Here is a 14,193-nt window from a genome sequence, read left to right as displayed (position 1 = left end):
TTAAGAAAATGTTCTGCATCCTACTTTGGTGAGTGGCGTCTGGGGTCTTAAAAGCTAGTGTGTGACCATCTAAGATGCATCAGTTGGTCCCAACCACCTGGAGTAAAGGAGAATGAAGAACACCAAAAACACAAGGAAAGTATTAGCCCAAGAGACAGAAAGGGCCATATAAACCAGAGACTTCATTAGCCTGAGACCAGAAGAACTAGATGGTGCCCGGATACTATCAATGACCGCCCTGACAGGGAACACAACAGAGTCCCTGATGGAGCAGGAGAAAAGTGGGGTGCAGAACTCAAATTCTAAGAAAAAGACCAGACATGATGGTCTGACTGAGACTGGAGGAATCCCAGAAAGCATGGCCCCCGGACTCTCTGTCAACCCAGCACTAAAACCATTCCCGAGGCCAACTCTTCAGACAAAGATTAGACTGGGCTATAGGACATAAACAGATACTTGTGAAGAGTGTGCTTCTTAGCTCAAGTAGATACAAGAGACTAAATGGGCAGCTCCTGTCCAGAGGTGAGATGGGAAGGTGGAGAGGGTCAGGAGCTGGTTGAATGGACATGGGAAATCAGGGGCGGAAAGGAGGAGTGTGCTGTCACAGTATAAGGAGAATAATTAGGGTCACATAAAAATGTATGTATAAATTTTTGTATGAGAAACTAACTTGAATTGTAAACTTTCACTTAACGTACATTAAAGAAAAAGAAAGAGAAAATCAAAACATTAGCTAAACGACTCGAACAAATAGAAAGAGAACAGCAAAAAAAAAAAAAAAGCCCATAGCCACAAGAAGAAAGGAAATAATAAAGAACAGAGCAGAAATAAATGAATAGAGAATAGAAAAATAACAGAAAGAATCAACAAAACCAAAAGTTGGTTCTCTGAAAGGATCAACAAACCGCTGGCCAAATCAACAAAAGAAAAACAGGAGAGGGCGCAAATAACCCAAATAAGAAACGAAATGGGGAACGTTACAACAGATCCAACTGAAATAAAACGGATCATAACAGAGTACTATAGAAAAGTATAGTCCACCAAATTTGAAAACCTAGATCAAATGGACAAATTTCCAGAAATGCACTACCCACCTAAACTAACAAAAGCTGAACTTGAAACTCTGAACAGACCATAATAAGAGACTGAAAGGGTAATATAAAAAAACTCCCAGCAACAACAAAAAAAGCCCTGGCCCAGATGGCATCACTGGAGAATTCTACCAAACATTCAGAGAAGAGCTTTTACCAGTACTACTCAAACTATTTCAGAGCACAGAAAAGAAAGGAATACTACTGAATTCATTCTATAAAGGCATCATAACCCTAACACCAAAACCAGGCAAAGACACCACAAAAGAAGAAAATTAGAGACCAATATCTCCCATGAATATAGATGCAAAAATTCTCAACAAAATTCTAGCCAATAAAATTCAACATCATATCAAAAAAATAATATACCATGACCAAGTGGGATTCATACCAGGTATGCAAGGATGGTTCACCATTGGAAAAATCATTCAACGTAATCCACCACATAAATAAAATGAAAGAATTACATGATTATCTCAATTGAGACAAAAAAGGCATTCAACAAAGTCCAACACCCATTCCTAACAAATACTCCCAATGAAATAGGTATAGAAGGGAAATTCCTCAACCTAATAAGGGGCATCTATACAACACCAACAGTCAACATCATTCTTAAAGGACAGAGGCTGAAAATATGAGAATGGGAACAAGAGAAGGATGTGCTTTATCATCACTCCTATTTAGCATTGTGCTGAAAGTCCTAGTTAGAGCAATGAGGCAAGAAAAAGAAATAAAGGGCATCCAAACTGGTAATGAAGAAGTTAACTGTCCCTGTTTGCGGATGATATGATACTATACATAGAAAACCCAAAAGACTCCACAAGAAAACTACCTGAACTAATAGAAAGATTCAGTAGAGTAGCAGGACACAAGATAAAACACAAAACTCAGTTGGACTCCTATATACCAATAAAGAGAACTACAAAAAGGAAAAGAGGAAAACAATGCCATTTAAAATAGCCCCTAAAAAAAATAAAATACTTAGGAATAAATTTTACCAGGGATGTAAAACATCTATACAAAGAAAACTACAAAACACTACTGCAAGAAAACAAAAGAGCTACATAAATGGAAAAACATACCATGCTCATGGATAGGTAGACTCAACATTGTGAAAATAACAATTCTACCCAAAGTAATCCACAAATACAATGCAATCCCAATCCAAATACAACAGCATTATTTAAATAGATGGAAAAACTAATCATTAATATCATATGGAAAGGGAAGAGGCCTCAGATAAGCAACGCACTACTGAAGAAAAAGAAAAAGTAGGAGAACTCCCAGTACCTGACCTCAGAAACTACTATACAGCTACAGTAGTCAGAACAGCCTGGTAATGGTACAGTGACAGACGCATTAACCAACGGAAAAGAACTGAGAACCCAGATATAAATCCAGACCTCTTTAAAGTGTTAAAAAGCAAAGATGTCACCTTGAAGACTAAGGTGTGCCTGACTCAAGCACGGTGGTTTCAATCACCTCATATGCATGCGAAAGCTGGACAACGAATAAGGAAGACAGAAGAAGAACTGATGCCTTTGAATTGTGGTATTGGTGAAGAATACTGAATATACTAAGGACTGCAAAAAAAATGAACAAGTCTGTCTTGGAAGAAATACAGCCAGAATGCTCTTTAGAAGTAAGGATGGTGAGGCTACATCTTACATACTTTCGACATATTATCAGGAGGGATCAGTTCCTGGAGAAGGACATCATGCTTGGTAAAGGAGAGGGTCACCGAAAAAGAAGACCCTCAACGAGATGGATTGACACAGTAGCTGCAACAATGGGCTCAAGTATAACAACGACTCTAAGGATAGGGCAGGACTGTTTCTTTCTGCTGGTCGCTATGAGTTGGAACCGACTCAATGGCACCTGTCATGGATTGAACTGTGTCTCCCAAAAATGTGTGTCAACTTGGCTGGGTCATGATTCCCAATATTGTGTAACTGTGTATCATTTTGTAATCTGATGTGATTTCTTTATGTGTTGTAAATTCAATCACTATGATCTAATAAGATGGATTAGCAGCTGTTATACTGATGGGGAATACAAGATTGGACAGTGTCTTAAGCCAGTCTCTTTTGAGATATAAAACAGAGATGCGAGCAGAGACACATGGGAACCCTCATACTACCAAGAAAGCAGTGCCGGGAGCAGAGCGCATCCTTTAGACCTGAGGTTCCTGCACTGAGATGCTCCCAGACCAAAGGAAGACTGATGTATCACAAGGATCTTCCTCTAGAGCTGACAGAGACAGAAAGATTTCTCCTGGAGCTGATGGCCTGAATTTGGACTTGTAGCCTACTGGACTGTGAGAGAATAAATTTCTGTTTGTTAAAAACATCCATTTGTGGCATTTCTGTTATAGCAGCACTAGATGACTAAGACAGCACCTAATAACAACAACAACACTGTCACTTGATTTTGACAAAGGTCAAAAGTCCATTAAGTGGGGGAAAAGACAGTCTTTTTAGCAAATGGTGCTAGCAAAACTGGATGTCCATCTGCAAAAAAATGAAACAGGACCCATACCCCACACCATACACAAAAACTAATTCAAAATGGATCAAAGACCTAAATATAAAACCAAAACCCATAAAGATCATGGAAGAAAAAATAGGATCAACACTAGAGGCCCTAACACATGGCGTTAACAGGATACAAACCATAATTAACAATACACAAACATCAGAAGATAAGCTAGATAACTGGGATCTTCTAAAAATTAAACACTTATGCTCATCAAAAAAACTTCACCAAAACAGTACAAACAGAACCTACAGACTGGGAAAAAATGTTTGGCTATTACAAATCAGACAAGGGTCTAATCTCTAAAATCTACAGGAAATTTCAACACCTCTACAACAAAAAGACAAATAATCTAATTAAAAAATGGGCAAAGGACATGAACAGACACTTCACCAAAGAAGACATTCAAGCAGCCAACAGAAACAAGGAAATGCTTGTGATCACTAGCCATTAGAGAAATGTAAATGAAAACCACAATGAGATACCATCTCACCCCGGCATTACTGGCACGGATCAAAAAAACAGAAAATAACAAATGTTGGAGAGGCTGCGGGGAGATTGGAACTCTTATGCACTGCTGGTGGGAATGCAAAATGGTACAACCATTTTGGAAAATACTATGGTGCCAGAAATAAAAATACCATGTGATTCAACAATCCCACTCCTAGGAATACATCCTAGAGAAACAAGAGCCGTCACACAAATAGACGTATGCACAACCATGTTCACTGCAGCATTACTCACAATAGCAAAAAAATGGAAACAACCTACGTGCCCATCAGCAGATGCACGGATAAACAAACTATGGTACATACACACAATGGAATACTAAGCGACCATAAAGAACAATGATGAATCTGCAAAACATCTCACAACATGGATGAATCTAGAGGGTAGTATGCTGAGTGAAATAAGTTAATCACCAAAGGACAAATATTGCATGACACCACTACTATAAAAACTCATGAATAGGTTTACATACAAAAAGAAACAATCTTTGATAGTTACGAGGGACGGGAGGGGTAGGGAAGGAAAATCACTAAATAAACAAGGGGTAAGTGGTAAGTTTGGTGAAGGGTAAGATGGTACACAATATTGGGGAAGCCAGCACAACTTCACCAAGGTAAGGTGATGGAAGCTCCATAGACAAATCCAGACTCCCTGAGGGACCGAATTACTGGGCTGAGGGCTGGGGACCAACTGGCATAACATAGTTTATAAAGAAAATGTTCTATATCTTACTTTGGTGAGTAGCGTGTGGAGTCTTAAAAGCTTGTGAGCGGCCATCTAATATACTCCACTGGTCTCACCCCATCTGGAGCAAGAGAGAATGAAGAAAACCAAAGACACAAGGGAAAAATTAGTCTGAAGGACTGACTAATGGACCATCACTACCACAGCCTCCAACAGACTGAGTACAGCACAACTAGATGGTGTCTGGCTACCATCACTGACTGCTCTGACAGGGATCACAACAGAGGGTCCCGGACGGAGCTGGAGAAAAATGTAGAATAAAATTCTAACTCACAAATAAAGACCAGACTTATGGTCTGACACAGACTGGAGAAACCCTGAGAGTAGGGTCCCTCCTGAAGTTCACCCTTCAGCCAAAGATTAGATAGGGCCATAAAACAAAAGGAGACTAAATGCACACACGAGCCCAAGGGCAGGGATGAGAAAGCAGAAGGGACAAGAAAGCTGGTAATGGGGAACCCAAGGTCAAGAAGGGGAGAGTGTTTACATGTCGTGGGGTTGGCAACCCACGTCACAAAACAATATGTGTATTGATTGTTTAATGAGAAACTAATTTGCTCTGTACACCTTCATCTAAAATACAATTAAAAAGAATTTTTTAATGTAGATTCTGATTCAGAATATCTAGGGTAGAAATGCAAATTCTCAGCAGGGGTTCAAATTGGAAAGAACCAGTTCGAAGCCCTGGTTCTCTGCCACTATAGTTTTGTCTTTTTGAGGGTGGGGTGACAAAAGGGTTATACAAAACCATTTTTTGAGGTGATAGAATGGTTTTGTATCCTGATTATCATGCTGGTTATATGAATCTATACATGTGTTAAAATTCAATTTTACTGTATGTTAAATTAAAACTTTTTTAAATTTTTCAAAAATTTAAAAATATGTAATATAAAACATAAAAAAGCAGAGAAGAAGAAGGATAGCCATTTCAACAAATAATGCTGAGCAACTGGATATCCACAGGCAAAAAAAGAAACTGAACCTCAATCTGAGCCTCATACAAATATTAACTTTATACAAATATCACCTTATACAAATATTAGCTCTAAATGGACCATGGACTCACAGAAGGAGAAATAGATAATCTGAATAGGTCTGTATCTATTAAAGAAATTGAAGTAGCAATTAATAACTTTCCAAAACAAAAAGCACCAGTCTACCAAACATTTAAATAAGAAATGTCATCAATTCTCTACAACCTCTTCCAGACAATAGAAGTAGAGGGAACAGTACTTAACTCATTCTATGAGGGCATATTACTCTAACACCTAAATGAGACAAAGACATTACTAGGAAAGAAAATCACAGACCAGTTATCTCTCATGAGCATAGATGCAAAAATCCTCAATAAAATATTAGCAAATTGAATCCACAAGGCATAAAAAGAATTATACACCACGACTAAGTGGGATTTATTCTAGGCATGCAAGGCAGGTTCAATATCAATTAATGTACCTACAGACTGGGAGAAAAATGTTGGCTACAATATATCCAACAATGGTCTAATTTCTAAAATATATAAAATATCCCAACACCTCAACAACAAAAAGACAAACAATCCAGTTAAAAAATAGGAAAAGGATATGAACAGACACTTCAACAAAGAAAGCATTCAGGTGAGAAACAGACACATGAGTAAATGCTTGGGATCATTAGCCATTAAAGAAATGTAAATCAAAACTACAACGAGATACCATCTCACCCCAACATTATTGGCACTAACCAAAAAACATAAAATAATGTATGTTGGGGAGGTTGGAATTCTTATGCACTGCTGGTGGGAATGTAAAATGGTACAGCCACTATAAAAAATGATATGGCACCTCTTCAAAAAGCTAGAAATAGAAATACCACACAATCCAGCAATCCCACTTCTAGGAATAGATCCTAGAGAAGTAACAGCCATCACACAAATAGACATATGCACAGCCATGCTCATTCCAGAATTATTCACAATAGCAAAAAGATGGAAACAACCGAAGTCCCCATCAACAGATGAAAACATAAATTATGGTACATATGCACAACGGAATAATATGCAACAATAAAGAACAATGATGAATCCGCAAAACATCTCACAACATGGATGAATCTGGAGGGCATTATGCTGAGTGAAATAAGTCAATCACGGAAGGACAAATATTGTATGAGACCACTATTGTAAAAACTCAAGAAACGGCTTCACACAGGGAAAACAACGTTTTATGGTTACGAGGGAGGGGAGGGGTGAGGAAGGGAAATCACTATCTAGATAGCAGACAAGTGTTAACTTTGATGAAAGGAAAGACAACACACAATATAGGGGAAGTCGGTGCAACTTGACCAAGGTAAAGTCATAGGACCTTCCTAGACACATCCAAACACCTTGCGGGCTGGGGAACATAGTCTTGAGGGACATCTAGGTCAACTGGCATAACACAGTTCATAAAGAAAATGTTCTACATCCTACTTTGGTGAGTAGCATCTAGGGGCTTAAAAGCTTGCGAGCGGCCATCTAAGATACATCTATTGGTCCCATCCTGTCCAGAGCAAAGGAGAATGAAAAAAACCCAAGACACAAGGAAAATATTAGGCCAAAGGACTAATATGAACCACAGCTTCCACTAGCCCTAGGCCAGAAGAACTAGATGGTGCCCGGCTACCAACACGGAATGCTCTGACAGTGATCACAATGGAGGGTCCCAGACAGAGCAAATGAAAAACGTAGAACAAAGTTCAAATTCACAAAAAAAGACCAGACTTACTGGTCAGACTGGTACTGGAGGAACCTCCGAGACTATGGCCACTGGACATCCTGCTAACTCAGAACTGAAGCCACTCCTACAAGCTGCATTTCAGCCAAAGATTAGACAGGCCTATAAAACAAACAATAACACACGTGAGGAATACACTTCTTAGTTCAATTAAGTATATGAGACCAAACGGGCAACACTGCCCAAAAGCAAAGACAAGAAGGCAGGAAGGGACAGGAAAACTGGACGAATGGACGTGGGGAACCCTGGGTGGGAAGTGGGAGAGTGCTGACACATTGCAGGAATTACAATGTCACAAAACAATTCGCATAAAAATTTTTGAATGACAAACTAATTTGCACTGTACATTTTAACCTAAAGCACAATAAAATTTTTAAAAAAATCAATTAATGTAATTCATCACAAGAACAGGTTAAAGAATAAAAATTATAGAATCATATCAATAGATGCAGAAAAAACATTTAACAAACTCCAACACCCATTCATGATAAAAACTCTCAGCAAGCTAGGAATAAAGGGGAACTTTGACCTTGATAAAGAATATCTAAAAAAAATAATAATAATAATCTCTGTGAGATCAAATAGAAAACAGCAACTCAAAAGGTTAAATGGCAAACTTAGGGGAAGTGAGTTTAATATAATGGTGGTGGAATAATTTTGAAAAAGATAGCAAGAATGGTAGTACAAGTTGAAGAATGTAAGCAACGTCACTGAATTGTACATGTAGAAATTGTTGAAATGGTATATCTTCAGCTGTGTATACTTTCACCAAAATAAAGTTCTTGTTTTTTTTTTTTAAATCTACTGTAACATCATACTTAATGGTGAAAAACTAGAAGCCTTCCCTCTACAATCAGGAACAAGACAAGGATGTCCTCTTTCACCACTCCTATTCAACATCATACTGGGAGTCCTAGCTAAATGCATTTAAACAAGAAAAAGAAATAAAAGTTATAATGATTTGGAAGGAAGAAAGCATCTTTGTTCACAGAAGATATGATTGTCTATAAAGAAAAGCCCAAACAAAAAAAACACCTGGAACCAATAAGCAACGATGGCAAGACTCCAGGATACTAGGTTAACATACAAAAGACAATTGTTGCTGTTGTTGTTAGGTGCCATCAAGTCGGTTCTGACTCATAGTGACCCTATGCACCACAGAACGAAACACTGCCCGGTCCTGCACCATGCTCACAATCGTTGTTATGCTTGAGCCCACTGTTGCAGCCACTGTGCCAATCCATCTCCTTGAGGGTCTTCCTCTTTTTCCCTGACCTTCTACTTTACCAGGGACTGATCCCTCCTGACAACATGTCCAAAGTATGTAAGACATAGTCTCGCCATCCTTCCTTCTAAGGACCTGCCTTAGGCTGGGTTCTCTAGAGAAGCAAAACCAGTAAAGTGTATAAATATATATATATAGACAGAGAGTATATCAAGGAAACAGCTCATGCAATTGTAGAGGCTAGAACGTCCCAAGTCTGTGGATCAGGGTAGAGGCCTCTCCCAAGTCACACAGCTGCAGACGCTGGCAAGCCCAAGATCGGCAGGTTGGAGAGCAGGGCTCCTGCTTACAGGCTGTGCAGATCGACGAATTCCAGGTTCAGCAGATAAGCTGACAGCTCAAGTCCCAAGAACGGGAGATGAGATGACAGGAAGCAGCCACAGGATCCAGAGAAAGCAAAAAGCCAGAACATCTGCTTATATTCAGATGCGGGCCACACCCCCAAGGAGACTCCCTTTCATCTGATTGGCTACTCACAGTATATTCAATCATGGGAGTGATTACATTAAAACACTGAGAATCATGGTCCAGCCAAGTTGACACACAATCTTAACCATCACAGGAGCATTCTGGCTGTACTTCTTCCAAGACAGATTTGTTTGTTCTTTTGGCAGTATGTGGTATATTCAATACTCTTCGCCAACACCACAATTCAAAAGCGTCAATTCTTCAATCTTCCTTATTCTTTGTCCAGGTTTCACATGCATATGATGCAACTGAAAATACCATGGCTTGGGGCAGGCGCAAATTAGTCTTCAAGGTGACATCTTTGCTTTTCAACACTTTAAAGAGGTCTTTTGCAGCAGATTTGCCCAATGCAATGCATCTTTTGATTTCCTGACTGCTGTTTCCATGGGTGTTGATTGTGGATCCAAGTAAAATGAAATCGTTGACGTCAATATTTTCTCCATTTATCATGATGTTGCTTAATGGTCTAGCTGTGAGGATTTTTGTTTTCTTTATGTTGAGGTATAATCCATACTGAAGGATGTGGTCTTTGATCTTCACCAGTAAGTGCTTCAAGTCCTCTGCACTTTCAGCAAGCAAGGTTGTATCAACTGCATATTGCAGGTTGTTAATGAGTCTTCCTCTAATCCTGATGCCCCTTTCTTCTAAATATAGTCCAGCTTCTCGAATTATTTGCTCAGCATACAGATTGAATAGGTATGGTGAAAGGATGCAACCCCGACGCGCACCTTTCCTGACTTTAAACCACGCAGTATCTCCTTCTTCTGCCTGAACAACTACCTCTTGATCTGTGTACAGGTTCCTCATGAGAACAATTAAGTGTTCTAGAACTCCCATTCTTCACAATGTTATCCATAATTTGTTATGATCTACAAAATCAAATGCCTTTCCATAGTCAATGAAACAGAGGTGAACATCTTTCTGGTATTCTCTGCTTTCAGCCAGGATCCATCTGACATCAGCAATGATATCCCTGGTTCCATGTTCTCTTCTGAATCCAGCCTCAATTTCTGGCAGTTCCCTGTTGACATACTGCTCCAGCTGCTTTTGAATGATCTTCAGCAAAATTTTACTTGCCTGTGATATTAATGATATTGTTCCATAATTTCCACATTTGGTTGGATCATCTTTCTTGGGAATAGGCATACATACGGATCTCTTCCAGTTGGTTGGCCAGGTAGCTGTCTTCCAAATTTCTTGGCATAGACGAGTGAGCACTTCCAGAGCTGACTCTATTTGCTGAAACATCTCAATTGATATTCCATCAATTCCTGCAGCCTTGTTTTTCACCAATGCCTTCAGTGCAGCTTAGACTTCTTCCTTCAGTATCATCGGTTCCTGATCATATGCTACCTCTTGAAATGGTTGAATGTTGACCAATTCTCTTTGGTATAATGACTCTGTGTATTCCTTCCATCTTCTTTTGATGCTTCCTGCATCGTTTAATATTTTCCCCATACAATCCTTCACTATTGCAACTCAAGGCTTGAACTGCTTTCCTATATACCAGCAATGAACAATTGGAATTTGAAATTTAAAACACAACACCATTTACATTAGCACCCCCCAAGATTTAAATACTTAGCTATAAATCTAACAAAATATGTACAAAACCTATATGAGGAAAACTCGTAACTCTGATGAAAGAAATCAAAGAGTATATAAATAAATAGAGAGATATCCCATGTTCATGGTTGTTGTTGTTGTTGTTATTAGGTGCCGTCGAGTCAGTTCTGACTCATAGCAACCCTATGAACAACAGAATGAAACACTGCCCGGTCCTGCACCATATTCACAACCATTGTTATGCCTGAGCCCACTGTTGGAGCCACTATGTCAATCCATCTTGTTGAGGGTCTTTGTCTTTTTTGCTGACCCTGTATTTTACTGTTGGTGATGTCCTTCTCCAGGGACTGATCTCTCCTGACAACATGTACAAAGTATGTAAGATGCAGTCTCACCATCCTTGCTTCTAAGGAGTGTTTTGGTTGTACTTCTTCCAAGACAGACCTGTTCGTTCTTTTGGCAGTCCATGGTATATTCAATATTCTTCGCCAACACCACAATTCAAAGGAGTCAATTCTTCTTCAGTCTTCCTTATTCATTGTCCAGCTTTCACATGCACATGAGGTGATTGAAAATACCATGGCTTGGGTCAGGCGCACCTTAGTCCTCGAGGTGACATCTTTGTTTTTCAACCCTTTAAAGAGATCTTTTGCAGCAGATTTGCCCAATGCAATGCATCTTTTGATTTTTTGATTGCTACTTCCAATGTTCATGGATAGGAAGAATTAATATTATCAGTATGTCATATACCCAACATGATCTGTAGATTCAATACAATCCCAATCAAAATCCCAGCAAGTTATTTTGTGGATATTGACAAAATGATCCTAAATTTTATACGGGAAGGCAAAAGACTCAGAATATCCAACACAATACTGAAGAAGAACAAAGTCAGAGGACTGACACTACAGACTTCAAGACTCACTGGAAAGCTATGGCGACCACAACAATGTGGTATTGGTGAAGAAACAAACAGATCAATGGAATAGAATACAGAGCCCAGAAATAAAAAAATAAAAAAAAGAAACCCGTTGCCGTCGAGTCGATTCCGACCCATAGAGACGCTAGAGGACACAGTAGAACTGCCTCACAGGGTTTCCAAGGAGCAGCTGGTGGATCCAAACTGATGACCTTTTTGGTTAGCAGCCATCGCACACCATAGCTCTTAACCACTGCACCACCAGGGCTCTGAGACCAGAAACAGACCCACACAAATAGTTAACTGATCTTTGACAAAGGAGCAAAGGCAATTCAAAGTAGGATCATCTTTTCAACAAATGGTGCTAGAACAACTGTACATCACATGCAAAAAATAATAATAATCTAGACACAGACCTTACAACTTCTACAAAATTAACTCAGAATGGATCACCGACCTAAATGTTAAACTAAAAAAACTATACAACTCACAGAAGATAACACAGGAGAACATTTAGGTGATTTTGTGTTTGACACTAAGTTTTTAAATACAATACCAAAACCATGACCTACAAAAGAAAAACTTTTTAAGTTGGACTTCATTAAAATTAAAAATTTCTGCTCTGTGAAAGACACTGTTAAGAAAATTAAATGAGAAGCTACAGACTGGGAGAAAATATTTTCAAAACACATATCTGATAAAGGACTTATATCCAAGAAGTACAAAGAACTCTTAAAACTCAAAAATAAGAAAACAAAAAATCCAATTCAAAAATGGTCAAAATATCTGAAAACACATCTAACAAGGAAGATATAGAGATGGCAAGTAAGCATATGAAAAGATGCTCTGTATGTTACATCATTAGAGAATTTCAAATTAAAATAACAATGAGATACTACTACACACCTATTAGAATGGCTAAAATACAAAACACTGACATCAAATGCTGAAGAGGACATGGAGCAACAGGAACTCTCATTTATCGCTGGTGAGAATTCAAAGTGGTAAAGCCACTTTGAAACAGTGGAGCAGTTTTTTATAAAGCTAAACACAGGCTTACCATATTGACCCAGCAATCTTGCTCCTAGTATTTAAAAAATGAGTTGAAAAATTATGTCCATGTAAAAACTTGTACATGAATGCTCATAGCAGCTTTATTCATAACTGCTAAAAATTAGAAGAAACAAAGATGTCCTTCAATAAATGAATGGATAAACTGTGGTACATCCATACAATGGAATATTATTCATCAATAAAAAGAAATAAGCTAACAAGCTACAAGTAGACATGGAGGAACCTTAAATGCATATTGCTAAGTCAAAGAAGCCAATCTGAGAAAGCTAGATATTGCATGATTCCAACTATATGACATTCTGGAAAAAGCAAAACTATACAGACAGTGTATGGTTTATGCCTCAACGTAAAACAAAATCTTCACAACTGGACCAACAAGCAACATCATGATAAACAGAGAAAAGACTGAAGTTGTCAAGGATTTCATTTTACTTGAATCCACAATCAATGCCCATGGAAGCTACAGTCAAGAAATCAAATGACATAGTGCGTTGGGTAAATCTGCTGCAAAAGACCTTTTTAAAGTGTTAAAAAGCAAAGATGTCACTTTGAGGACTAAGGTGCACCTGACCCAAGCTACAGTATTTTCAATCGCCTCATATGTATGCGAAAGCTGGACAATGAATAAGGAAGACTGAAGAAGAAGTGGTATCTCTGAATTACAGTATTGGCAAAGAATATTGAGTATACCATGGACTGCCGGAAGAATGAACAAATCTGTTTTGGAAGAAGTACAGCCAGAGCATGTACTTGCTTACAGTGAGTCCCTTGAGTTCCAGGTAAAATACCACCTCTTCTCTGTGCTCTGTACATTCACCACATTTTATTTTACTTTCACATGTATACTCCTCCCACTTGACTATGATCACCTTGACTGTTTTATCTCTGTATCCTTAGCATAGCACTAGGCCTATAGTTAGCGCTCAAAAATGTTTATTGAGAAGATAAACATGTAACTGGCTACATGTATACATACACACACACCAATTTGAGGGGGTACAGTCTATAAAAAGGTTAGGTGTAGAAGGATGTGCTCACAAAATTAAAAGGAAACTTAAATACTCTCTAGCCTTATTACGGATCTCAAGTTACCCAAACATGCAAATTAGCTAAAGCCTAAGTATTTTGGGGACAGTCAAAGATACAATAATCTGGTTATTTTAAATGTCCATAAATTATACATCCACAAAACAAAAAAGTATAACTCTTAACTAGCCTAAGAAAAGTGAAAGTAAATAACTTCGATTC

The 14,193-nt window shown here is 38.5% G+C and overlaps 1 protein-coding gene across 1 annotated transcript in view; it reads right to left on the bottom strand.

Moving 5' to 3' along the window:
- The window catches only part of RGS22 (regulator of G protein signaling 22), a 155,862-nt gene that overhangs the window by 114,868 nt on the left and 26,801 nt on the right, over positions 1-14,193 (bottom strand). The window lies entirely within an intron of this gene.

The sequence above is a fragment of the Trichechus manatus genome, unplaced genomic scaffold (assembly GCF_000243295.1).
Source record: "Trichechus manatus latirostris isolate Lorelei unplaced genomic scaffold, TriManLat1.0 scaffold00009, whole genome shotgun sequence".
In the NCBI taxonomy this organism is placed as follows: Eukaryota; Metazoa; Chordata; class Mammalia; order Sirenia; family Trichechidae; genus Trichechus; species Trichechus manatus.
The sequence above is the reverse complement of the archived record's forward strand: the minus strand, read 5'-3'. Positions and strand labels throughout refer to the sequence as shown.